Source organism: Macaca fascicularis, chromosome 3 (genome assembly GCF_037993035.2).
Source record: "Macaca fascicularis isolate 582-1 chromosome 3, T2T-MFA8v1.1".
In the NCBI taxonomy this organism is placed as follows: domain Eukaryota; kingdom Metazoa; phylum Chordata; class Mammalia; order Primates; family Cercopithecidae; genus Macaca; species Macaca fascicularis.
This window is the reverse complement of record NC_088377.1, coordinates 69,675,902-69,689,505: the sequence shown is the minus strand read 5'-3', so window position 1 is coordinate 69,689,505 and position 13,604 is coordinate 69,675,902.

Genomic DNA, 13,604 nt, shown 5'->3' with positions numbered 1-13,604 from the left:
TTCGCTAAGAGTTCTTGTGGAATTGGCAAAGTGATATTTGGAAGCCCATAGAGGGCTATGGAGAAAAAGGAAATATCCTCAGGTGAAATCTGGAAAGAAGCATTCTGAGAAACTGCTTAATGTTCTGTGATTTTATCTCAAAGTGTTACATCTGTATTTCCTAGATCTCTTTGCTAGCCTTATTTCTGTGGAATCTGAGAACAGATATTTCGGATCCCTTTGAAGACTATAGGGCCAAAGGAAATATCCTCCGATAACAAAGAGAAAGAAGCTTTCTGAGAAACTTCTTTGTGTTCTGTGAAATCATCTCACGGAGTTACAGCTTTCCCCGCAAGAAGCCTTTCACTAAGACAGTTCTTGTGGAATTGGCAAAGTGATATTTTGAAGCCCATAGAGGGCTATGGTGAAAAAGAAAATATCCTCAGATGAAATCTGGAAAGAAGCTTTCTGAGAAACTGCAATGTGATGTGTGACTTCCACTAACAGAGTTACATCTGTACTTCGTGGATCTCTTTGCTAGCCTTATTTCTGTGGAATGTGAGAACAGATATTTCGGATCCCTTTGAAGACTATAGGGCCAAAGGAAATATACTCGGATAACAAGAGAAAGAATGTTTCTGAGAAACTTCTTTGGGTTCTGGGAAATCATCTCACAGAGTTACAGCTTTACCCTCAGGAAGCCTTTCGCTAAGACAGTTCTTGTGAAATTGGCAACGTGATATTTGGAAGCCCATAGAGGGCTATGGTGAAAAAGAAAATATCCTCAGATGAAATCTGGAAAGAAGCTTTCTGAGAAACTGATCTGTGATGTGTGACTTCCACTCACAGAGTTACATCTGTATTTCGTGGATCTCTTTGCTAGCCTTATTTCTGTGGAATCTGAGAACAGATATTTCGGATCCCTTTGAAGACTATAGGGCCAAAGGAAATATGCTCCGATAACAAAGAGAAAGAAGCTTTCTGAGAAACTACTTTGTGTTCTGTGAAATCATCTCACAGAGTTACAGCTTTCGCCTCAAGAAGCCTTTCGCTAAGACAGTTCTTGTGGAATTGGCAAAGTGATATTTGGAACCCCTAGAGTGTTAAGGTGAAAGAGAAAATATCCTAAGATGAAATCTGGAAGGAAGATTTCTGAGAAACTGTTTAGTGTTCTGTCAATTCATCTCAAAGAGTTACATCTGTATTTCGTGCATCTCTTTGCTAGCCTTATTTCTGTGGAATCTGAGAACAGATACTTCGGATCCCTTTGAAGACTATAGGGCCAAAGGAAATATCCTCCGATAACAAAGAGAAAGAAGCTTTCTGAGAAACTTCTTTGTATGCTGTGAAATCATCTCACAGAGTTACAGCTTTCCCCTCAAGAAGCCTTTCGCTAAGAGTTCTTGTGGAATTGGCTACGTGATATTTGGAAGCCCATAGAGTGTTATGGTGAAAAAGAAAATATCCTAAGATGAAATCTGGAATGAAGCTTTCTGAGAAACTGCTTAGTGTTCTGTTAATTCATCTCACAGAGTTACATCTGCATTTCGTGGATCTCTTTGCTAGCCTTATTTCTGTGGAATCTGAGAACAGATATTTCGGATCCCTTTGAAGACTATAGGGCCAAAGGAAATATCCTCCGATAACAGAGAGAAAGAAGCTTTCTGAGAAACTTCTTTGTGTTCTGGGAAATCATCTCACAGAGTTACAACATTCCCCTCAAGAAGCCTTTCACTAAGACAGTTCTTGTGGAATTGGCAAAGTGATATTTGGAAGCCCTTAGAGGACTATGGTGATAAAGGAAATATCCTCAGATGAAATCTGGAAAGAAGACTTCTGAGAAACTGCTCTGTGATATGTGACTTACACTCACAGAGTTACATCTGTATATCGTGGATCTCTTTGCTAGCCTTCTTTCTGTGGAATCTTAGAACAGATATTTCGGATCCCTTTGAAGACTCTAGGGCCAAAGGGAATATCCTCTGATAACAAAGAGAAAGAACCTTTCTGTGAAACTTCTTTGTGTTCTGTGAAATCATCTCACAGAGTTACAACTTTCCCCTCAAGAAGCCTTTCGCTAAGACATTTCTTGTGGAATTGGCAAAGTGATATTTGGAAGCCCATAGAGGGCTATGGTGAAAAAGGAAATATCCTCAGATGAAATCTGGGAAGAAGCTTTCTGAGAAACTGCTCTGTGATGTGTGACTTCCACTCAAAGAGTTACATCTGTATTTCATGGATCTCTTTGCTAGCCTTATTTCTGTGGAATGTGAGAACAGATATTTCGGATCCCTTTGAAGACTATAGGGCCAAAGGAAATATACTCGGATAACAAGAGAAAGAAGGTTTCTGAGAAACTTCTTTGTGTTCTGGGAAATCATCTCACAGAGTTACAGCTTTACCCTCAGGAAGCCTTTCGCTAAGACAGTTCTTGTGAAATTGGCAACGTGATATTTGGAAGCCCATAGAGGGCTATGGTGAAAAAGAAAATATCCTCAGATGAAATCTGGAAAGAAGCTTTCTGAGAAACTGATCTGTGATGTGTGACTTCCACTCACAGAGTTACATCTGTATTTCGTGGATCTCTTTGCTAGCCTTATTTCTGTGGAATCTGAGAACAGATATTTCGGATCCCTTTGAAGACTATAGGGCCAAAGGAAATATGCTCCGATAACAAAGAGAAAGAAGCTTTCTGAGAAACTTCTTTGTGTTCTGTGAAATCATCTCCCAGAGTTACAGCTTTCGCCTCAAGAAGCCTTTCGCTAAGACAGTTCTTGTGGAATTGGCAAAGTGATATTTGGAACCCCTAGAGTGTTAAGGTGAAAGAGACAATATCCTAAGATGAAATCTGGAAAGAAGTTTTCTGAGAAACTGTTTAGTTTTCTGTCAATTCATCTCAAAGAGTTACATCTGTATTTCGTGCATCTCTTTGCTAGCCTTATTTCTGTGGAATCTGAGAACAGATACTTCGGATCCCTTTGAAGACTATAGGGCCTAAGGAAATATCCTCCGATAACAAAGAGAAAGAAGCTTTCTGAGAAACTTCTTTGTGTTCTAGGAAATCATCTTACAGAGTTACAGCTTTCCCCTCAAGAAGCCTTTCGATAAGACAGTTCTTGTGGATTTGGCAAAGTGATATTTGGAAGCCCACGGTGGGCTAAGGTGAAAAAGGAAATATCCTCAGATGAAATCTGGAAAGAAGCTTTCTGAGAAACTGTTTAGTGTTCTGTCAATTCATCTCAAAGAGTTACATCTGTATTTCTTGGATCTCTTTGCTAGCCTTATTTCTGTGGAATCTGAGAACAGATACTTCGGATCCCTTTGAAGTCTATAGGGCCAATGGAAATATCCTCCGATAACAAAGAGAAAGAAGCATTCTGAGAAACTTCTCTGTGTTCTGTGAAATCATCTCGCAGAGTTACAGCTTTCCCCTCAAGAAGCCTTTCCCCAAGACAGTTCTTGTGGAATTGGCAAAGTGATATTTGGAAGCTCATAGAGGGCTATGGTGAAAAAGGAAATATCCTCAGATATAATCTGGAAAGAAGCTTTCTGAGAAACTGCTATGTGATGTGTGACTTCCACTCACAGTGTTACATCTGCATTTCGTGGATCTCTTTGCTAGCCTTATTTCTGTGGAATCTGAGAACAGATATTTCGGATCCTTTTGAAGACTATAGGGCCAAAGGAAATATCCTCCGATAACAAAGAGAAAGAAGCTTTCTGAGAAACTTCTTTGTGTTCTGTGAAATCATCTCACAGAATTACAGCTTTCCCCTCAAGAAGCCTATCGCTAAGACAGTTTTTGTGGAATTGGCATTGTGATATTTGGAAGCCCATAGAGGGCTATGATGAAAAAGAAAATATCCTCAGATGAAATCTGGAAAAAAGATTTCTGAGAAACTGCTTAGTGTTCTGTTAATTCATCTCACAGAGTTACATCTGTATTTCGTGGATCTCTTTGCCAGCCTTATTTCTGTGGAATCTGAGAACAGATATTTCGGATCCCTTTGAAGACTATAGGGCCAAAGGAAATATCCTCCGATAACAAAGAGAAAGAAGCTTTCTGAGAAACTTCTTTGTGTTCTGTGAAATCATCTCACAGAGTTACAGCTTTCTCCTCAAGAAGCCTTTCGAAAGGACAGTTCTTGTGGAATTGACAACGTGATATTTGGAAGCCCACAGAGTGTTATGGTGAAAAAGGAAATATCCTCAGATGAAATCTGGAAAGAAGCTTTCTGAGAAACTGCTCTGTGATGTGTGACTTCCACTCACAGAGTTACATCTGTATTTCGTGGATCTCTTTGCTAGCCTTATTTCTGTGGAATCTGAGAACAGATAATTCGGATCCCATTGAAGACTATAGGGCCAAAGGAAATATCCTCCGATTACAAAGAGAAAGAAGCTTTTTGAGAAACTTCTTTGTGTTCTGTGAAATCATCTCACAGAGTTACAGCTTTCCACTCAAAAAGCCTTTCGCTAAGAGTTCTTGTGTAATTGGCAAAGTGATATTTGGAGCCCATAGAGGGCTACGGAGAAAAAGGAAATATCCTCAGGTGAAATCTGGAAAGAAGCATTCTGAGAAACTGCTTAGTGTTCTGTGAATTTATCTCAAAGTGTTACATCTGTATTTCCTAGATCTCTTTGCTAGCCTTATTTCTGTGGAATCTGAGAACAGATATTTCGGATCCCTTTGAAGACTATAGGGCCAAAGGAAATATCCTCCGATAACAAAGAGAAAGAAGCTTTCTGAGAAACTTCTTTGTGTTCTGTGAAATCATCTCACGGAGTTACAGCTTTCCCCGCAAGAAGCCTTTCACTAAGACAGTTCTTGTGGAATTGGCAAAGTGATATTTTGAAGCCCATAGAGGGCTATGGTGAAAAAGAAAATATCCTCAGATGAAATCTGGAAAGAAGCTTTCTGAGAAACTGCAATGTGATGTGTGACTTCCACTAACAGAGTTACATCTGTACTTCGTGGATCTCTTTGCTAGCCTTATTTCTGTGGAATGTGAGAACAGATATTTCGGATCCCTTTGAAGACTATAGGGCCAAAGGAAATATACTCGGATAACAAGAGAAAGAATGTTTCTGAGAAACTTCTTTGGGTTCTGGGAAATCATCTCACAGAGTTACAGCTTTACCCTCAGGAAGCCTTTCGCTAAGACAGTTCTTGTGAAATTGGCAACGTGATATTTGGAAGCCCATAGAGGGCTATGGTGAAAAAGAAAATATCCTCAGATGAAATCTGGAAAGAAGCTTTCTGAGAAACTGATCTGTGATGAGTGACTTCCACTCACAGAGTTACATCTGTATTTCGTGGATCTCTTTGCTAGCCTTATTTCTGTGGAATCTGAGAACAGATATTTCGGATCCCTTTGAAGACTATAGGGCCAAAGGAAATATGCTCCGATAACAAAGAGAAAGAATCTTTCTGAGAAACTTCTTTGTGTTCTGTGAAATCATCTCACAGAGTTACAGCTTTCGCCTCAAGAAGCCTTTCGCTAAGACAGTTCTTGTGGAATTGGCAAAGTGATATTTGGAACCCCTAGAGTGTTAAGGTGAAAGAGAAAATATCCTAAGATGAAATCTGGAAGGAAGTTTTCTGAGAAACTGTTTAGTGTTCTGTCAATTCATCTCAAAGAGTTACATCTGTATTTCGTGCATCTCTTTGCTAGCCTTATTTCTGTGGAATCTGAGAACAGATACTTCGGATCCCTTTGAAGACTATAGGGCCAAAGGAAATATCCTCCGATAACAAAGAGAAAGAAGCTTTCTGAGAAACTTCTTTGTGTTCTAGGAAATCATCTTTCAGAGTTACAGCTTTCCCCTCAAGAAGCCTTTCGAGAAGACAGTTCTTGTGGATTTGGCAAAGTGATATTTGGAAGCCCACAGTGGGCTAAGGTGAAAAAGGAAATATCCTCAGATGAAATCTGGAAAGAAGCTTTCTGAGAAATTGTTTAGTGTTCTGTCAATTCATCTCAAAGAGTTACATCTGTATTTCTTGGATCTCTTTGCTAGCCTTATTTCTGTGGAATCTGAGAACAGATACTTCGGATCCCTTTGAAGACTATAGGGCCAAAGGAAATATCCTCCGATAACAAAGAGAAAGAAGCTTTCTGAGAAACTTCTTTGTGTTCTGTGAAATCATCTCACAGAGTTACAGCTTTCCCCTCAAGAAGCCTTTCGATAGGACAGTTCTTGTGGAATTGGCAACGTGATATTTGGAAGCCCATAGAGTGTTATGGTGAAAAAGGAAATATCCTCAGATGAAATCTGGAAAGAAGCTTTCTGAGAAACTGCTCTGTGATGTGTGACTTCCACTCACAGAGTTACATCTGTATTTCGTGGATCTCTTTGCTAGCCTTATTTCTGTGGAATCTGAGAACAGATAATTCGGATCCCATTGAAGACTATGGGGCCAAAGGAAATATCCTCCGATTACAAAGAGAAAGAAGCTTTTTGAGAAACTTCTTTGTGTTCTGTGAAATCATCTCACAGAGTTACAGCTTTCCACTCAAAAAGCCTTTCGCTAAGAGTTCTTGTGGAATTGGCAAAGTGATATTTGGAAGCCCATAGAGGGCTATGGAGAAAAAGGAAATATCCTCAGGTGAAATCTGGAAAGAAGCATTCTGAGAAACTGCTTAATGTTCTGTGATTTTATCTCAAAGTGTTACATCTGTATTTCCTAGATCTCTTTGCTAGCCTTATTTCTGTGGAATCTGAGAACAGATATTTCGGATCCCTTTGAAGACTATAGGGCCAAAGGAAATATCCTCCGATAACAAAGAGAAAGAAGCTTTCTGAGAAACTTCTTTGTGTTCTGTGAAATCATCTCACGGAGTTACAGTTTTCCCCGCAAGAAGCCTTTCACTAAGACAGTTCTTGTGGAATTGGCAAAGTGATATTTTGAAGCCCATAGAGGGCTATGGTGAAAAAGAAAATATCCTCAGATGAAATCTGGAAAGAAGCTTTCTGAGAAACTGCAATGTGATGTGTGACTTCCACTAACAGAGTTACATCTGTACTTCGTGGATCTCTTTGCTAGCCTTATTTCTGTGGAATGTGAGAACAGATATTTCGGATCCCTTTGAAGACTATAGGGCCAAAGGAAATATACTCGGATAACAAGAGAAAGAATGTTTCTGAGAAACTTCTTTGGGTTCTGGGAAATCATCTCACAGAGTTACAGCTTTACCCTCAGGAAGCCTTTCGCTAAGACAGTTCTTGTGAAATTGGCAACGTGATATTTGGAAGCCCATAGAGGGCTATGGTGAAAAAGAAAATATCCTCAGATGAAATCTGGAAAGAAGCTTTCTGAGAAACTGATCTGTGATGTGTGACTTCCACTCACAGAGTTACATCTGTATTTCGTGGATCTCTTTGCTAGCCTTATTTCTGTGGAATCTGAGAACAGATATTTCGGATCCCTTTGAAGACTATAGGGCCAAAGGAAATATGCTCCGATAACAAAGAGAAAGAAGCTTTCTGAGAAACTTCTTTGTGTTCTGTGAAATCATCTCACAGAGTTACAGCTTTCGCCTCAAGAAGCCTTTCGCTAAGACAGTTCTTGTGGAATTGGCAAAGTGATATTTGGAACCCCTAGAGTGTTAAGGTGAAAGAGAAAATATCCTAAGATGAAATCTGTAAGGAAGATTTCTGAGAAACTGTTTAGTGTTCTGTCAATTCATCTCAAAGAGTTACATCTGTATTTCGTGCATCTCTTTGCTAGCCTTATTTCTGTGGAATCTGAGAACAGATACTTCGGATCCCTTTGAAGACTATAGGGCCAAAGGAAATATCCTCCGATAACAAAGAGAAAGAAGCTTTCTGAGAAACTTCTTTGTGTTCTAGGAAATCATCTTACAGAGTTACAGCTTTCCCCTCAAGAAGCCTTTCGATAAGACAGTTCTTGTGGATTTGGCAAAGTGATATTTGGAAGCCCACAGTGGGCTAATGTGAAAAAGGAAATATCCTCAGATGAAATCTGGAAAGAAGCTTTCTGAGAAATTGTTTAGTGTTCTGTCAATTCATCTCAAAGAGTTACATCTGTATTTCTTGGATCTCTTTGCTAGCCTTATTTCTGTGGAATCTGAGAACAGATACTTCGGATCCCTTTGAAGTCTATAGGGCCAATGGAAATATCCTCCGATAACAAAGAGAAAGAAGCTTTCTGAGAAACTTCTCTGTGTTCTGTGAAATCATCTCGCAGAGTTACAGATTTCCCCTCAAGAAGCCTTTCCCCAAGACAGTTCTTGTGGAATTGGCAAAGTGATATTTGGAAGCTCATAGAGGGCTATGGTGAAAAAGGAAATAACCTCAGATATAATCTGGAAAGAAGCTTTCTGAGAAACTGCTATGTGATGTGTGACTTCCACTCACAGTGTTACATCTGCATTTCGTGGATCTCTTTGCTAGCCTTATTTCTGTGGAATCTGAGAACAGATATTTCGGATCCTTTTGAAGACTATAGGGCCAAAGGAAATATCCTCCGATAACAAAGAGAAAGAAGCTTTCTGAGAAACTTCTTTGTGTTCTGTGAAATCATCTCACAGAGTTACAGCTTTCCCCTCAAGAAGCCTTTCGATAGGACAGTTCTTGTGGAATTGGCAACGTGATATTTGGAAGCCCATAGAGTGTTATGGTGAAAAAGGAAATATCCTCAGATGAAATCTGGAAAGAAGTTTTCTGAGAAACTGCTCTGTGATGTGTGACTTCCACTCACAGAGTTACATCTGTATTTCGTGGATCTCTTTGCTAGCCTTATTTCTGTGGAATCTGAGAACAGATAATTCGGATCCCTTTGAAGACTATAGGGCCAAAGGAAATATCCTCTGATTACAAAGAGAAAGAAGCTTTCTGAGAAACTTCTTTGTGTTCTGTGAAATCATCTCACAGAGTTACACTTTTCACTCAAATAGCCTTTCGCTAAGAGTTCTTGTGGAATTGGCAAAGTGATATTTGGAAGCCCATAGAGGGCTATGGAGAAAAAGGAAATATCCTCAGGTGAAATCTGGAAAGAAGCATTCTGAGAAACTGCTTAGTGTTCTGTGAATTTATCTCAAAGTGTTACATCTGTATTTCCTAGATCTCTTTGCTAGCCTTATTTCTGTGGAATCTGAGAACAGATATTTCGGATCCCTTTGAAGACTATAGGGCCAAAGGAAATATCCTCCGATAACAAAGAGAAAGAAGCTTTCTGAGAAACTTCTTTGTGTTCTGTGAAATCATCTCACGGAGTTACAGCTTTCCCCGCAAGAAGCCTTTCACTAAGACAGTTCTTGTGGAATTGGAAAAGTGATATTTTGAAGCCCATAGAGGGCTATGGTGAAAAAGAAAATATCCTCAGATGAAATCTGGAAAGAAGCTTTCTGAGAAACTGCTATGTGATGTGTGACTTCCACTCACAGTGTTACATCTGCATTTCGTGGATCTCTTTGCTAGCCTTATTTCTGTGGAATCTGAGAACAGATATTTCGGATCCTTTTGAAGACTATAGGGCCAAAGGAAATATCCTCCGATAACAAAGAGAAAGAAGCTTTCTGAGAACCTTCTTTGTTTTCTGAGAAATCATCTCACAGAGTTACAGCTTTTCCCTCAAGAAGCATTTCACTAAGAGTTCTTTTGGAATTGGCAAAGTGATATTTGGATGCCCATAGAGGGCTATGGTGAAAAAGGAAATATCCTAAGATGAAATCTGGAAAGAAGCTTTCTGAGAAACTGCTTAGTGTTCTGTTAATTCGTCTCACAGAGTTACATCTGTATTTCCTGGATCTCTTTGATAGCCTTATTTCTGTGGAATCTGAGAACAGATATTTCGGATCCTTTTGAAGACTATAGGGCCTAAAGAAATATCCTCCGTTAACAAAGAGAAAGAAGCTTTCTGAGAAACTTCTTTGTGTTCTGTGAAATCATGTCACAGAGTTACAGCTTTCCCCTCAAGAAGACTTTCGCTACGACTGATCTTGTGGAACTGGCAAAGAGATATTTGGAAGCCCATAGAGGGCTATGGTTAAAAAGAAAATATCCTAAGATGTAATCTGGGAAGAAACTTTCTGAGAAACTGCTCTGTGATGTGTGACTTCCACTCAAAGAGTTACATCTGTATTTCGTGGACCTCTTTGCTAGCCTTATTTCTGTGGAATCTGAGAACAGATATTTCGGATCCCTTTGAAGACTCTAGGGCCAAAGGGAATATCCTCTGATAACAAAGAGAAAGAAGCTTTCTGTGAAACTTCTTTGTGTTCTGTGAAATCATCTCACAGAGTTACAACTTTCCCTTCAAGAAGCCTTTCGCTAAGACATTTCTTGTGGAATTGGCAAAGTGATATTTGGAAGCCCATAGAGGGCTATGGTGAAAAAGGAAATATCCTCAGATGAAATCTGGGAAGTAGCTTTCTGAGAAACTGCTCTGTGATGTGTGACTTCCACTCAAAGAGTTACATCTGTATTTCATGCATCTCTTTGCTAGCCTTATTTCTGTGGAATGTGAGAACAGATATTTCGGATCCCTTTGAAGACTATAGGGCCAAAGGAAATATCCTCCGATAACAAGAGAAAGAAGGTTTCTGAGAAACTTCTTTGTGTTCTGGGAAATCGTCTCACAGAGATACAGCTTTACCCTCAGGAATCCTTTCGCTAAGACAGTTTTTGTGAAATTGGCTACGTGATATTTGGAAGCCCATAGAGGGCTATGGTGAAAAAGAAAATATCCTCAGATGAAATCTGGAAAGAAGCTTTCTGAGAAACTGATCTGTGATGTGTGACTTCCACTCACAGAGGTACATCTGTATTTCGTGGATCTCTTTGCTAGCCTTATTTCTGTGGAATCTGAGAACAGATATTTCGGATCCCTTTGAAGACTATAGGGCCTAAGGAAATATCCTCCGATAACAAAGAGAAAGAAGCTTTCTGAGAAACTTCTTTGTGTTCTGTGAAATCATCTCACTGAGTTACAGCTTTCCCCTCAAGAAGCCTATCCCCAATACAGTTCTTGTGGAATTGGCAAAGTGATATTTGGAAGCCCATTGAGGGCTATGATGAAAAAGGAAATATCCTCAGATGAAATCTGGAAAGAAGATTTCTGAGAAACTGCTTAGTGTTCTGTTAATTCATCTCACAGAGTTACATCTGTATTTCGTGGATCTCATTGCCAGACTTATTTCTGTGGAATCTGAGAACAGATATTTCGGATCCCTTTGAAGACTATAGGGCCAAAGGAAATATCCTCCGATAACAAAGAGAAAGAAGCTTTCTGAGAAACTTCTTTGTGTTCTGTGAAATCATCTCACAGAGTTACAGCTTTCCCCTCAAGAAGCCTTTCGATAGCACAGTTCTTGTGGAATTGGCAACGTGATATTTGGAAGCCCATAGAGTGTTATGGTGAAAAAGAAAATATCCTCAGATGAAATCTGGAAAGAAGCTTTCTGAGAAATTGCTCTGTGATGTGTGACTTCCACTCACAGAGTTACATCTGTATTTCGTGGATCTCTTTGCTAGCCTTATTTCTGTGGAATCTGAGAACAGATATTTCGGATCCCTTTGAAGACTATAGGGCCAAAGGAAATATCCTCCGATAACAAAGAGAAAGAAGCTTTCTGAGAAACTTCTTTGTGTTCGACGAAATCATCTCACAGAGTTAGAGCTTTCCCCTCAAGAAGCCTTTCTCTAAGAGTTCTTGTGGAATTGGCAAAGTATTATTTGGATGCCCATAGAGGGCTGTGGTGAAAAAGGAAATATCCTAAGATGAAATCTGGAAAGAAGCTTTCTGAGAAACTGCTTAGTGTTCTGTTAATTCATCTCACAGAGTTACATCTGTATTTCGTGGATCTCTTTGCTAGCCTTATTTCTGTAGAATCTGAGAACAGATATTTCGGATCCTTTTGAAGACTATAGGGCCAAAAGAAATATCCTCCGTTAACAAAGAGAAAGAAGATTTCTGAGAAACTTCTTTCTGTTCTGTGAAATCATGTCACAGAGATACAGCTTTCCCCTCAAGAAGCCTTTCGCTAAGACAGATCTTGTGGAACTGGCAAAGAGATATTTGGAAGCCCATAGAGGGCTATGGTTAAAAAGGAAATATCCTAAGATGTAATCTGGGAAGAAGCTTTCTGAGAAACTGCTCTGTGATGTGTGACTTCCACTCACAGAGTTACATCTGTATTTCGTGGATCTCTTTGCCAGCCTTATTTCTGTGGAATCTGAGAACAGATATTTCGAATCCCTTTGAAGAGTACAGAGAAAAGGAAGTATCCTCCGATAACAAAGAGAAAGAAGCTTTCTTAGAAACTTCTTTGTGTTCTGTGAAATCATTTCACAGAGTTACAGCTTTCCCCTCAAGAGGCCTTTCGCTAACACAGTTCTTGTGGAATAGGCAAAGTGATATTTCGAAGCCCATAGAGGACTATGGTGAAAAAGGAAATATCCTCAGATGAAATCTGAAAAGAAGATTTCTGAGAAACTGCTCTGTGATATGTGACTTACACTGACAGAGTTACATTTGTATTTCGTGGATCTCTTTGCTAGCCTTCTTTCTGTGGAATCTGAGAACAGATATTTCGGATCCCTTTGAAGACTCTAGGGCCAAAGGGAATATCCTCTGATAACAAAGAGAAAGAAGCTTTCTGTGAAACTTCTTTGTGTTCTGTGAAATCATCTCACAGATTTACAACTTTCCCCTCAAGAAGCCTTTCGCTAAGACATTTCTTGTGGAATTGGCAAAGTGATATTTGGAAGCCCATAGAGGGCTATGGTGAAAAAGGAAATATCCTCTGATGAAATCTGGGAAGAAGCTTTCTGAGAAACTGCTCTGTGATGTGTGACTTCCACTCAAAGAGTTACATCTGTATTTCACGGATCTCTTTGCTAGCCTTATTTCTGTGGAATGTGAGAACAGATATTTCGGATCCCTTTGAAGACTATAGGGCCAAAGGAAATATCCTCCGATAACAAGAGAAAGAAGGTTTCTGAGAAACTTCTTTGTGTTCTGTGAAATCATCTCACAGAGATACAGCTTTACCCTCAGGAATCCTTTCGCTAAGACAGTTCTTGTGAAATTGGCAACGTGATATTTGGAAGCCCATAGAGTGCTATGGTGAAAAAGAAAATATCCTCAGATGAAATCTGGAAAGAAGCTTTCTGAGAAACTGATCTGTGATGTGTGACTTCCACTCACAGAGTTACATCTGTATTTCGTGGATCTCTTTGCTAGCCTTATTTCTGTGGAATCTGATAACAGATATTTCGGATCCCTTTGAATACTATAGGGCCAAAGGAAATATCCTCCGATAACAAAGAGAAAGAAGCTTTCTGAGAAACTTCTTTGTGTTCTGTGAAATCATCTCACAGAGTTACAGCTTTCCCCTCAAGAAGCCTTCCGCTAAGACAGTTCTTGTGGAATTGGCAAAGTGGTATTTGAAGCCCATAGAGGGCAATGATGAAAAAGAAAATATCCTCAGATGAAATCTGGAAAGAAGCTTTCTGAGAAACTGCTTAGTGTTCTGTTAATTCATCTCACAGAGTTACAGCTGCATTACGTGGATCTCTTTGGTAGCCTTTTTTCTGTGGAATCTGAGAACAGATATTTCGGATCCCTTTGAAGACTATAGGGCCAAAGGAAGTATCCTCCG